General features: G+C 38.8%; 2 pseudogenes; both read left to right on the top strand.

Moving 5' to 3' along the window:
• The window catches only part of Kif1c-ps1 (kinesin family member 1C, pseudogene 1), a 50,166-nt pseudogene extending 41,517 nt beyond the window's left edge, over nucleotides 1-8,649 (top strand).
• A 1,983-nt stretch (nucleotides 8,650-10,632) lies between these two features.
• Nucleotides 10,633-11,416, top strand: Hnrnpa1-ps5 (heterogeneous nuclear ribonucleoprotein A1, pseudogene 5; annotated as a pseudogene).
• The last annotated feature ends 1,320 nt before the right edge of the window (nucleotides 11,417-12,736 follow it).

Below are 12,736 nucleotides of genomic sequence, written 5' to 3'. Positions count from 1 at the left end.
AAAACGACAACTCATGGATTGGGAAAAGATCTTTTCTAACCCTGTACCTGATAAAGGACTAATGTTCAAAATGTGCAAAGAACTCAAAATGTTAGACTCCAGAGAAACAAATAACCCTATTAGAAAATGGGATACAGAACTAAACAAAGAATTCACAACTGAGGAATAATAAATGGCTTAGAAGTATTTAAATGTTCAACACCCCTATTCTTCAGGGAAATGCAAATCAAAAGAACCCTGAGATTTCACCTTACACCAGTTAGAATGGCTAAGATCAAAAACTCAGGTGACAGCAGATGCTGGCAAGGATGGGGAGAAACAGGAGCACCCCTCCATTGCTGGGGGGAGGGCAAGCTGTTAAAACCTCTTTGGAAATCAATCTGGAGGTTCCTCAGGAAATTGGAAATAGTTCCACCTGAAGATCCAGTTATACCACTACTGGGCATATACCCAAAATATTCTCCAACATATAATAAGGGCATATGCTCCACTATGTTTATAGCAGTCTAATTATAATAACCAGAAGCTGGAAACAACATAGATGTCCCTCAACAGAAAAATGGATACAGAAAATGTACATTTATACAGTGGAACTACTCACCTATTAAAAATAATGACTTCATGAAATTTGTAGGTCAGTGTATCGAACTAGACTATATCATCCTTAGTGAGGTAATCCAAACATAAAAGAACATACATGGTATGTACCATGTGATTAATGGATATCAGCCCAAAATCTCAGGTGACCCCCAATACAGTATACAAACCATATGGAACTTAAGAAGAGGGAAGACCAAGGTATGAATCTTTCAATCTTACATAGAACAAGGAACAAAATAATCGTAGGAGGTAGAAGGAGGGAGGGATCTGGAAGGGAAAGTGGAAGGAGAGGGTAAAAAAGGGGGTGGTAGGATCTAGTATTGGAAGGAACAGGAGAGAAATGCAGAGGATAAGGAAATTGAATAGAAACATGTAGCAATGGGAGATGGCGAACTGGGAGTAGCAATTAGAAAGTCCCAGGTGCCAGGGAAACAAGAGGCTTCCAGGACCCCATGGGATAACTTTAGCTGAAATACCCAATAAAGGAGAGATACAGCCTGTAGAGACCACTTCCAGAAGATAGGCATGGCCTTTAGTTGAGGGAGGGGCCATCACCCATTGCAAAATTTTAACTCTGAAATGTTCTTGCCTAAAGGAAAGACAGGGGCAAGAAATGGAACATAGACTGAAGAAAAGGCCATGCAGAGGCCACCCCACCTAGGGATCTATCCCATCTTCTGATGCCAAGAAATGCTTGCTGACAGAAACCCAGTATAGGTGTTCCCTGAATGTTTCTACCAGCACCTGACCAATACAGAAGAAGATACTCAGAGCCAACCATTGACCTGAGTCCAGGGACCCAAATGAAAGTGCTAGAAGAAGGAATTAAAGAGCTCAATGGAATTGTAACCCTATAGGAAGAACAATATTGACAACCAGAGCTCCCAGGGACTAAACCACCAACCTAAGAGGATACATGGAGGGAGCCATGGTTCCAGATACATAGATAGCAGATGATGGCCTTATCTGTCATCAGTGGAAAGTGAAGCCCTTGGTCCTGTGGAGGCTTGATTCTAGAGTGGTGAGGCAGAGTGGGTGAGTAAGAGGAGGAGCAAAAGAAAGGGAGGTAACAAGGGAATGGGAAGAAGGGTCTGTGGATGTATATGCTATATGAAATAGGCAAACAAATTACAAAAAATTGTTATAAGAACAAATAAATATTTTAATGATTAATACTGATAAAGAAACTTTTACATATGAGTTCTTTCTAAGAAAGTTTGTTTTCATATTCTGCTAAAATTTACATAAATTGATAGACTGTTATATTTGCAAATGACTCTGTTTATGCCTGAACTTTGAAATTGTAAAAGACTCATCCCTCCATCTGAAAAAAGTACTATGTTAAATTTTTCCTCTGGATTAGAATGACTACTAATTTAAATAAGACATCACAAAACTTGTATTGCTTTTTTTAAAATTTATTTTTCTTGAATATTTTATGTATTTACATTTCACAGGTTATCCTCTTCTCCCATACTCCTTCACCCTCCCTAAGCCACTATGGGGATGCTCCCACACCTACCCACCCACACCAACCTGGATACCCAACACTGGGGAAATGAGGCTTCACAAGACCAAGGGCTTTTCCTCCTATTGATACTGGACTAGGCCATCCTCTGCTACATATGTGGCTGGAGTCATGGGTCCCTCCATGTTTACTCCTTGGACAGTGATTTAGTCCCTTGGAGCTTAGGTGGGGTCTGGTTGATAGATATTGGTGTTCTTCCTATGGGGTTGCAAAACCCTTCAGCTCCTTCAGTCTTTAACTCCTCCATTAGAGTCCAACTGTTCACTCCAATGGTTAGCTGCAAGCATCCTCATCTGTATCAGTAGGGCTCTGACAGAGGCTCTCGGGAGACACCCACATCTGGCTCCTGTCAGCAAGCATTCTTTGACATCAGTTTGGTAACTGCATATGGGATGGATCCCCATGTATGGCAGTCTCTGGATGACATTTTCTTCAGTTCCTGCTCCACTCTTTGTCCTTGTATTTCCTCCTGTGGGTATGTTGTTCTCCCTTCTAAGAAAAAATGAAGCATCCACATTTTGGTCTTCCTTCTTCTTGGGCTTCATATGATCTGTGAATTTTTTCTTAGGTATTCGAAGCTTTGGGGCTAATATCCATTTATAAGTGAATGCATACCATGTGAATACTTTTGTGACTGGGATACCTCACTCAGGATGATTTTTCTAATTCCATCTCTTTGCATATGAATTTAATGCAGTAATTGTTTTTGATAGCTGAGTAGTACTCCATTGTGTAAATGTACCACATTTTCTGTATCTATTCCTCTATTAAAGGATATCAGGGTTCTTTCTAGCTTCTAGCTATTATAAATAAGGCTGGTATAAATATAGTGAAACATGTGTCCTTGTTATATGTTGGAGCATCTTTTGGGTATATGTCCAGGAATAGTATAGCTGGGTCCTCAGTTAGTACTATGTCCAGTTTTCTGAGGAACAAGCAGACTGATTTCCAAAGTGTTTGTACCAGCTGGCATTCCCACCAACAATGGAAGAGTGTTCCTATTTGTCCACATTGTCGACAGTATCTTCAGTCATCGGAGATTTTGAACTTAACCATTTTGACTGGTGTGAGGTGGACTCTCAGCATTGTTTTGATTTGCATTTCCCTGATGACAAATGATGTTGAACATTTCTTTAGGTACTTCTAAGCCATTTGTTATTCTTCAGTTGAGAATTCTTTGTTTAGCTCTGTACCCTATTTTTTAAATAGGATTATTTGCTTCTCTGAAGTCTAAATTCTTGACTTCTTTGTTTATATTAGATATTAGTCCTCTATCAGATATAGGATTGATAAAGACCTTTTGCAAATATGTAGTTTGCTGTTTTGTCCTATTAACAGTGTACTTTGCCTTACATAAGCTTTGAAATTTTATGAGGTCCTACTTTTCAATTATTGTTCTTAGAGCCTAAGTCACTGGTGTTCTGTTCAGGTAATTTTCCCCAATGCCTATGTGTCTGTGGCTCTTCCCCACTTTCTCTTGCATTAGTTTCAGTGAATCTGGTTTTATGTGGAGGCCTTTGATTCACTTGGACTTTTTGAATGTGTCAATTTGCAGTCTTTTACGTGCTGGCCTCCAGTTGAACCAGCACCATTTGTTAAAAATGCTGTCTTTCTTTCCATTGGATGGTTTTCCCTCCTTTGTCAAAACTCAAGTGACCATACATTTGTGGGTTCATTTCTATTCACTTGATCTACCTGCCTGTTTCTGTACCAATACCATGCAATTTTATCATTATTGCTCTATTATGCAGCTTGAGGTCAAGAATGGTGATTTCCTCAGAAGTTCTTTTATTGTTGAGTATAGTTTTTGCTACCCTGTGGTTTCTGTTATTCCAAATGAATTTGCAAATTGCTCTTTCTAACTCTATGAAGAAGTGAGTTGGAATTTTGATGGATATTGCATCACATCTGTGGATTGCTTTTGGTAAAATGGGACATTTTTACTATGTTAATCCTGCCTATCCATGAGCATGGGAGGTCTTTCCATCTTCTGAGATCTTCTTCAATTTCTTTCTTCAGAGACTTGAAGTTCTTGTTATACAGATATTTTAATTATTTGCTTAAAATCACACAAAGATATTTTATATTATTTGTGTATATTGTGAAGGGTATCATTTCACTAATTTCTTTCTCATCCTGTTAATCCTTAGAGGAGATGAAGGTTACTGATCTGTTTGAATTAATTTTTTCATCTTTATTAACTTGGGTATTTCTTATTTACATCTCGATTGTTATTCCTTTTCCCGATTTCTGAGCCAACATCCCCCTAACTCCTCCTTCTCCCCTTGTCTATGAGTGTTCCCCTCCCAAACCTCCCCCCATTACCTCCCTCCCCCCAACAATCACGTTCACTGGGGGTTGAGTCTTGGCAGGGCCAAGGGCTTCCCCTTCCACTGGTGCTCTCACTAGGCTATTGATTGCTACCTAAGAGGTTGGAGCCCAGGGTCAGTCCATGTATAGTTTTTGGGTAGTGGCTTAATCCCTGGAAGCTCTGGTTGCTTGGCATTGTTGTTCATATGGGGTCTCAAGCCCCTTCAAGGTCTTTCAGTCCTTTCCCTGATTCCTTCAACATGGGTCCCGTTCTCAGTTCAGTGGTTTAATGATGGCGTTTGCCTTTGTATTTTCTGTACTCTGGCTATGGCCCTCAGGAGAGATCAGCAACTGATTCCTGTCAGCCTGCACCTCTTTGCTTCATCCATCTTATCTAGTATGGTGGCTGTATATGTATGGGCCACATGTGGGGCAGGCTCTGAATGGGTGTTCCTTCTGCCTCTGCTCTAAACTTTGCCTCCCTATTCCCTCCCAAGGGTATTCTTGTTCCCCTTTTAAAGAAGGAATGAAGCATTCGCATTTTGGTCATCCTTCTTGAGTTTCATATGTTCTGTGCATCTAGGGTAATTCAAGCATTTGGGTTAATATGCACTTATCAATGAGTGCATAACATGTGTGTTTTTCTGTGATTGGGTTACCTCATAGCCACAAGCTAGAAAGAACCAGATGCCCTTCAACAGAGAAATGGATACAGAAAATGTGGTACATCTGCACAATGGAATATTACTCAGCTATCAAAAACAATGACTTTATGAAATTCATAGGCAAATGGATGGAAGTGGAAAATATCATCCTGAATTAATTTTATATCGAGCCACCTTGCTGAAGTTGCTTATCAGCTTTAGGAATTTTTTGGTGGAATTTGTGGGGTCACTTACTTATATTATGACATCGTCTACAAATAGTGATATTTTGACTTCTTTCTTTCCAATTTGTATCTCTTCAAACTATTTTTGTTGTCTAATTGCTATGGCTATGAATTCAAGTTCTATATTCAATAAGTAGGGAGAGAGTCTGAAGCCTTGTCTAGTCCCTGATTTTAATGGGGTTCCTTCATTTTTCTCTCTATTTAATTTGATGTTGGCTACGGGTTAACTATATATTTCATTTACTATTTAAAGGTATGGTGGTGGTGGATTCCTGATATTGTCCAACATGTTTATCATAAAGGGGTGGTAAATTTTGTCAAATGCTTACTCAGCACTTAACTGGATGATCATGTCTTTTTTCCTTGATTTTGTTTATATAGTGGATTTCATTGATGGATTTCTTTATATTGAACCACCTTGCAACCCTGGGGATGAAGCCTACTTGATCATGATGAATGTTGATTTTGATATGTTCATGAATTTGGTTTGTGAGAATTTGAGTATTTTTTCACATATATTCATCAGGGAAATTAGCCTGATATCCTCTTTCTTTGTAGGGTGCTTGTTTGGTTTAGGTATAAGCTTAATTGTGGCTTTGAAGAACAAATTGGGTAGTGTTTTCTGTTTCAATTTTGTGGAATACTTTGAAGATTATTGATATTAGGTCTTCTTTGAAGTTCTGATAGAATTCTGCATTAAACCCATCTGGTCCTGGACTTCTTTTGATTGTAACACTTTCAATGACTGCTTCTATTTCTTTAAGGTTTATGGGACTGTTTTTTACTCTTAGGTGGTGGCTGTCATTGTCACTGAGGTGCATTTCCTGTGTGCAACAAAATGCTGGTTTCTATTTTTGTATCCAGTTTGTTAGTCTATGTCTTTTTGTTGAGGAATTGAATCCAATTATGTTGAGATATTAGGGAAAAGTGATATTTTCCTGTGACTTTTTGTTGAAAACAAGTGGAATTGTGTTTGTGTGGCTATCTTATTTTGTGTCTGTTGCAAGAAGATTACTTTCTTGCTTTTGTAAGAGTGTAGCTTACCTTCTTTTGTTGGAGTTTTTCATCTATTATCCTTTGCAGTGATGGATTTGTGAAAAGATATTGTGTAAATTTGGTTTTTATCATAGACTATCATGACTTCTTCATCTATGTTAATTGAGAGTTTTGCTGGATATAATAGCCAGGGATGGCATTGGTGTGCTCTTAGGGTCTGTATGACATCTGCCTTCCAGCTTTCATAGTCTCTATTTAGAAGTCTGGTGTAATTCTGATAGACCTGCCTTTATATATTAGTTTACCTTTTTTTCCTTACAGCTTTTAGCATTCTTTCTTTGATTTGTTCATTTGCTGTTTTGACTATTATGTGATGGAAGGAATTTCTTCTCTAGTCCAATCTGTTTGGAGCTCTGAGGCTTCAATATATTCATGGGGATCTTTATTTAGGTTAGGTAACATTTCTTCTATAACTTTATTGAAGATATTTACTGGTCATTTAAGTTGGGAATCTTTGCTCTCTTCTATACCTATTATTCTTTGGTTTGATCTTCTTATTGTATCCTGGATTTCCTGGATGTTTTGGGTTAGGATCTTTTTGATTTTTGCATTTTCTTCGACACATTGTGTCAATGTGTTTTATGGTATTTCATGCATCTGAGATTCTCGCTTTAATCTCTTCTATTCTACCTGTGATGCTTGCATCTGTGATTCCTGATCTCTTTCCTAGGTTTTCTATCTCCAGGGTTATCTCCCTTTGTGATTTTTTTATTGTTTCTATTTCCATTTTTACATCCTGGATGGTTTCATTCAATTCCTTTACCTGCTTGGTTGTGTTTTCCTGTAATTCTTGGTGGGATATTTGTGTTTCCTTTTTAATGGTTTCTACTGGTTTACCTATGTTCTCCTGTGTTTAAGAGAGTTATTTATGTCCTTCTTAAAGTCCTCTATTATTATCATGAGATGTGATTTTAAATACAAATCTTGCTTTTCAGATGAGTTGTATATCCAGTATTTGCTGTGCTGGGAGAACTGGGTTCTGATGATGGCAAGTACTCTTGGTTCCTTGGCAAGTACAGTTGCTCTTGCCCTCTGATTACCTTTGATATTAGTTATTCTTATTGTCTCCGGTTGGAGCTTGTCTCTCCTGTGGCCTTGTGAGCCTGTGAGCCTGGGATTTTTGGGGTGAGTGCGCTCTTGGCAGACCACTCTCTACTGGCACCTTTTGTGTCCTAGGATTGTGGGACAATCCCAGCTTGGGTGCAGATATAGATTGGAAGGGTCCCATCTCAGGCTCTTCCATGGCTCTGGAGCCCTGTGCATTCTGGCCAGGAATCTCTTTGGACAGTCAGGAGAGAGAAAATTGGTTCCTACCCGTGGACTCTGAGCTTAGGAGCGAGAGTGTGCCTGGCAGACCAGCTCTCTGCAGGTAAGTTTTGTGTTCCAGCGCTGTGGTACAGCCAGCACTGGGCCAATATTTGAATTCCTATTACAGGCCAATATGGGCAAATTATCTGCAAGATACTAGAACATCTAATATATGGGTCTCTTTGCAGGCAATTTTCTAGACATTTCTGATTAATATAATATTCTAGCCAGAGCACTGTGCAAATATTATTCATTATTTTTATAATTTTCTTCCTTATACAATATACATATATCAAATAACAGTTGTATTTATCTACAGAATATCAAATACAAACTTCTCTGGATATCCTGCCTTCAAAAAAACAATAAAAATTGTGATGTTAGAACTTGGTCTATAACTGAAGTCATGTGGGGAGAATTCTGAGTGATTAAGAGAACACTCCAATTAAAACAAGACAAGAACCAGGTGGTTTCAGTTTCTTCAAAACATGGAATTGTTCTTGGAATATGTTGTCATGTCTCTCCCAGGTATAGCAGATAGAAGTGAATTTACTTCAGTTTACACTTTATTTCTTGCTGCTGTTATTCAATTACATGTTTACAAAATCCTTTATATGCCTCTATGGAAAAACATGATTTTTGCCATGTGCAGTTTGTTCTTGTGAGTTTATACAGCTTGAACTCATGAGAAATTTACCCATGTGATCTTTCTTAACCCTCAGAACATAAATTTTCTGAGGCTGTGAACTTTACAGTTGGCTATTGGTTAAGGCTGTAATCTGTCTCACTCATCTGCTCTATCAATTCTCCCATGTCTCGCTCTCCTAGAGCCATGACAGTAACCAACATCCAGAACTGTGCCAACCATTCCTGCAAAGCTCTCACCATGAGCCAGATAGTGGGCTGTCTCACCTGCTGCTCTCTGTCTGCCCTATCTACTGGGAAGAAGTGGCTTTGAAGATTCTATGTAAATGGAGCCATACTGAGCTTAACCTGTGGTTCTTAATGAGTGATGATGGTTGATTTTAATGTCAAGTGCGGTTTACTCCTGCTTTTAAAACTTATAATGAATGGCATGCAGTTCTATTTCTTAATAGGTCTCAGTTTGTGTTTTATATTAGGTAGTGAAGGTGAATATAAGTCCATGAATTTATTTCTCATCTATGTATTTTCTTCACTGAAAAGTCTTTTGTCCATTTTTCATCTGGGAATTTTATATTCGCTTTCTCTGGACCTAGTTTTGATGCATGTATTTTTATGCAATGTGTTGTTTGTATATGTCTTTGTCATACATTTCCTTGCTTTTAATTTTGTCAATAGTAGTTTTCTTACAAGAAAAGATTTTCTGATCGATATTTTGTAAGAGTTCAGATTTTTCCTATTTTTTCCACATAGTGAGGTCAGGGAATCATATCAAATCTTTACTGAGTCATAACTCCAAGAAATTTCCCTGATGGTTTATTCTAAAAATTATAGATTTGTATTTTGTGTTGGAGTATTTGACCCATTTGGGGCTTATAAGTAATAGTAATTTGCTGGTGACAGCATACCATGACAGGAATTGCCAGCAGTGGGCAAGGATGAAGACATCTCAGAAAGCTGCAGCAGCTCCTTGTAAAAAATGGTGGCTTCTGAGTACCTGAGAAGACACAACCCTTCAGGGGACCCACCATCTGAAATAAGCCTGATGCAGCTCTTTTTAAAAAAAAATAAATAAAAAATAAACAAAAAAACCCAGTTGTTCCCATTTCTCCTAACCTTAGCCTTGGACAATGACTGTAGAGATTTCATTCATGTGTGACTGCTTTTTAGTTGGCCTTGGTGTGCATACTTATTCTATTGTATCTAACTGTCCTACATCTTTCTCCTGCTTTGGTGAGTTCTGTGAAGCTATATGTTCCTTGATGTAAATGATTCTTAAACCATTGGATATTGAGGCATAGGAGCACAGCACAGCAGAGCTCTAATGACCCAGCTGCATGCTGTGTGTTCTCATCTTGGAAACAATGTAAAAATTGCACAATGGTAGTTCCAGATTAATGCTTGACTTGCAAAGGAAGTTTGAAGAAATTATTAGAAAATGAATTAGAGCCAACATTGGGACCCCAAGAAAGGAAAAAGTTATTGAAGTTAGGAAATAAGTTTTGCATATCGTTTTGAGAGTGGTTCCTGGATAAGGAAGTATAGAATGCATAAAATTATATACTAGTAAAACTAAGTCAAAATACTGGGACTCTTACGAGAGTCATTGTGTGCAATGTAAAGGAACAGAAAGCTAGCAGAATTACTGAGTTAAGGGCTAACTTGATTCTTTCTGTTCAATATCTGGCAGCTTTGCCCATGCCATTTATCATTAGAGCTTCACAGGAAAATACAAGTAGCTGACCTCAGAGCTGTGAGTTCTGAGGTATAATAAGTCAAAAATTAAAGTTGAAATAATGATAAGATTGCAATTATTATTATTTTGGCCACAGACCTGGGATAGGGGAAGCTTGAAACTTTGGGGAACAATTATAATTCTTAATTCTTTGTAGGATGTGGTTCTTCTTTTGAATTTGATTTGGCAATGATCATACAATGTCTTTTTTCTACCTGCTTTTAAGTATCAATAAAAAACTGGGGGAAGAGAAAGGCAAGAGAGCGAGTGAAAGAGCAACAGAGAGAGCATGAGAAGAGCATGTGAAGAGTGAGTGGAAAGAGAATGTGAAGTGTGTATGAAGATTGTGTGTGTGAGTGAAAGGAGAGTGCATGTGCTGTGTGTAAGACATGTGAGAGGTGTGTATGAATCGTGTGTATGAGAGTGAAAGGGTAACAAACAGAGGTGTGTGTGAGTGTAGGGTTCAGGAAAAGAAAAGCGCGGGACACATTCGTTATCTTATTCCTTTCTGCTCTTTGACGCTGCCGAGGAAACATCGCTGAACGCTCTCATCACCCTGCCATCATGTGTAAGTCAGAGTTCTCGAAGGAGCCAGAACAGCTACGGAAGCTCTTCTTTGGAGGGTTGAGCTTTGAAACAACCTACGAGAGTCTGAGAAGCCATTTTGAGCAACGGGGAACACTCACCGACTGTGTGGTAATGAGAGATCCAAACACCAAAAGATCCAGAGGCTTTGGGTTTGTTACATACGCCACTGTGGAGGAAGTGGATGCTGCCATGAATACAAGACCACACAAGGTGGATGGAAGAGTTGTGGAACCTAAGAGAGCTGTGTCAAGAGAAGATTCTCAGAGACCAGGTGCCCACTTAACTGTGAAGAAGATCTTTGTTGATGGTATTAAAGAAGACACTGAAGGACATCACCTACGAGATTATTTTTAGCCGTATGGGAAAATTGAAGTGATTGAAATTATGACTGACAGAGGCAGCGGAAAAAAGAGGGGATTTCCTTTTGTCACCTTTGATGACCATGACTCTGTGGATAAGATTGTTATTCAGAAATACCATACTGTGAATGGCCACAACTGTAAAGTAAGAAAGGCTCTGTCGAAACAAGAGGTGGCTAGTGCTTTGTCCAGCCAGAGAGGTCTAAGTGGTTCCGGGAAACTTTGGTGGTGGTAGTGGGGGTGGTTTTGGTGGCAATGACAATTTTGGTCGAGGAGGGAACTTCAGTGGTCATGGTGGCTTTGATGGCAGCCATAGTGGTGGTGGATATGGTGGCAGTGGGGATGGCTATAATGGAGGTTCCAGCAGCAGCATTAGCTATGGCAGTGGCAGGAGGTTCTAATTACAGCAGGAAACAAACTTAGCAGGAGAGGAGAGACAGAGAAGTGACAGGGAAGCTACAGGTTACAACAGATTTGTGAACGCAGCCAAGCACAGTGGTGGCAGGGCCTAGCTGCTACAAAGAAGACATGTTTTAGACAATACTCATGTGTGTGGGCAAAAACTCCAGAACTGTATCTGTGACTAATTGTATAACAGGTTATTTTCGTTTCTGTTCTGTGGAAAGAGTAAAGCATTCCAACGAAGTGTTTTACTGTAGACCTTTTTCACCCATGCTGTTGATTGCTAAATGTAAAAGTCTGATCATGACGCTGAATACATGTGTCTTTTAAAAAAAGAAAAGTGCAAAGGAGAAAAGCAGATTATGCAAGAGAATGCAAAGTATGTGGAGCCTCAAGCGGTAGGCAAGAGCGACAAAGAGAGCAGGGATGGGGGGTGGGGGTCGGGGGGGGGTAGGTAGAGGGAGAAGAGAGTAACTTTAAGCCTTGAAAAATTGCTGTCAGTTTGTACCCAAAAAATAGTCTGTGTATAATTATTATGTGCCTTCCAGATATCCCTGTTTCCAGTTGAGAACTCTGATCCTGTTTCAAGGCTAGATCCTGATAAAAATTATTATATTTTATTGATTGAATGCATGTACTTAAGATCTTAAGTTCATGCTTAACCATGAAATGATTTGGGGTTTTGTTTTGTTTGTTTGTTTTTGTTTTTTGGTAAGTTCTTTCTAACCTCAGACCAACTGTAGTAAAATGCTTCCACAAGGCTACCTGTGCATATTCATTGATTTACTTTTTGGGGGCAGAAAATGTCTCGAGGACAGAGGTAGGATAATTCTGTCTATGAGCACTGGCTCATAGTCAATAATGTCCATTGTTTATAGGGTTGCCAGAGATAAATTATTTTGATGTAATCAAACTGTGTTATATTCATAGCAGAAAAGTGGAGATACATAAATGAATGGAACAAAGAACTAAAAGTAGCTCCTGTCCAAAACAGTCAAGTGATTTCTCACAAAGCCAAAAACAATACAAAGAAAAAAAGACCAGCTTTACACAATGTTTCTGGGACAATTGAATATCCTGCACATGAGAAAACATTCCATCCAGAAACTAAACACCCAGGACCATATGTACTATACCATTCCTAGAACAGAGTCATGAATATCCTAGAGACATACAAAACAATACAGGGTCTTGTCTGTGTGTTGGTTGGTTGGTCTTGCCTAGTATTTGTTGGTCATATTTATGTTTTCAGAGAATCAACTCTTTGATTCTCTATAAATATGGGAACTTTATTTCATTATTTTCCATCCTATTTAATT

Source organism: Rattus norvegicus, chromosome 5, assembly GCF_021556685.1.
Source record: "Rattus norvegicus strain SHRSP/BbbUtx chromosome 5, alternate assembly SHRSP_T2T, whole genome shotgun sequence".
NCBI classification, from domain to species: Eukaryota; Metazoa; Chordata; class Mammalia; order Rodentia; family Muridae; genus Rattus; species Rattus norvegicus.
The sequence above is the reverse complement of the archived record's forward strand: the minus strand, read 5'-3'. Positions and strand labels throughout refer to the sequence as shown.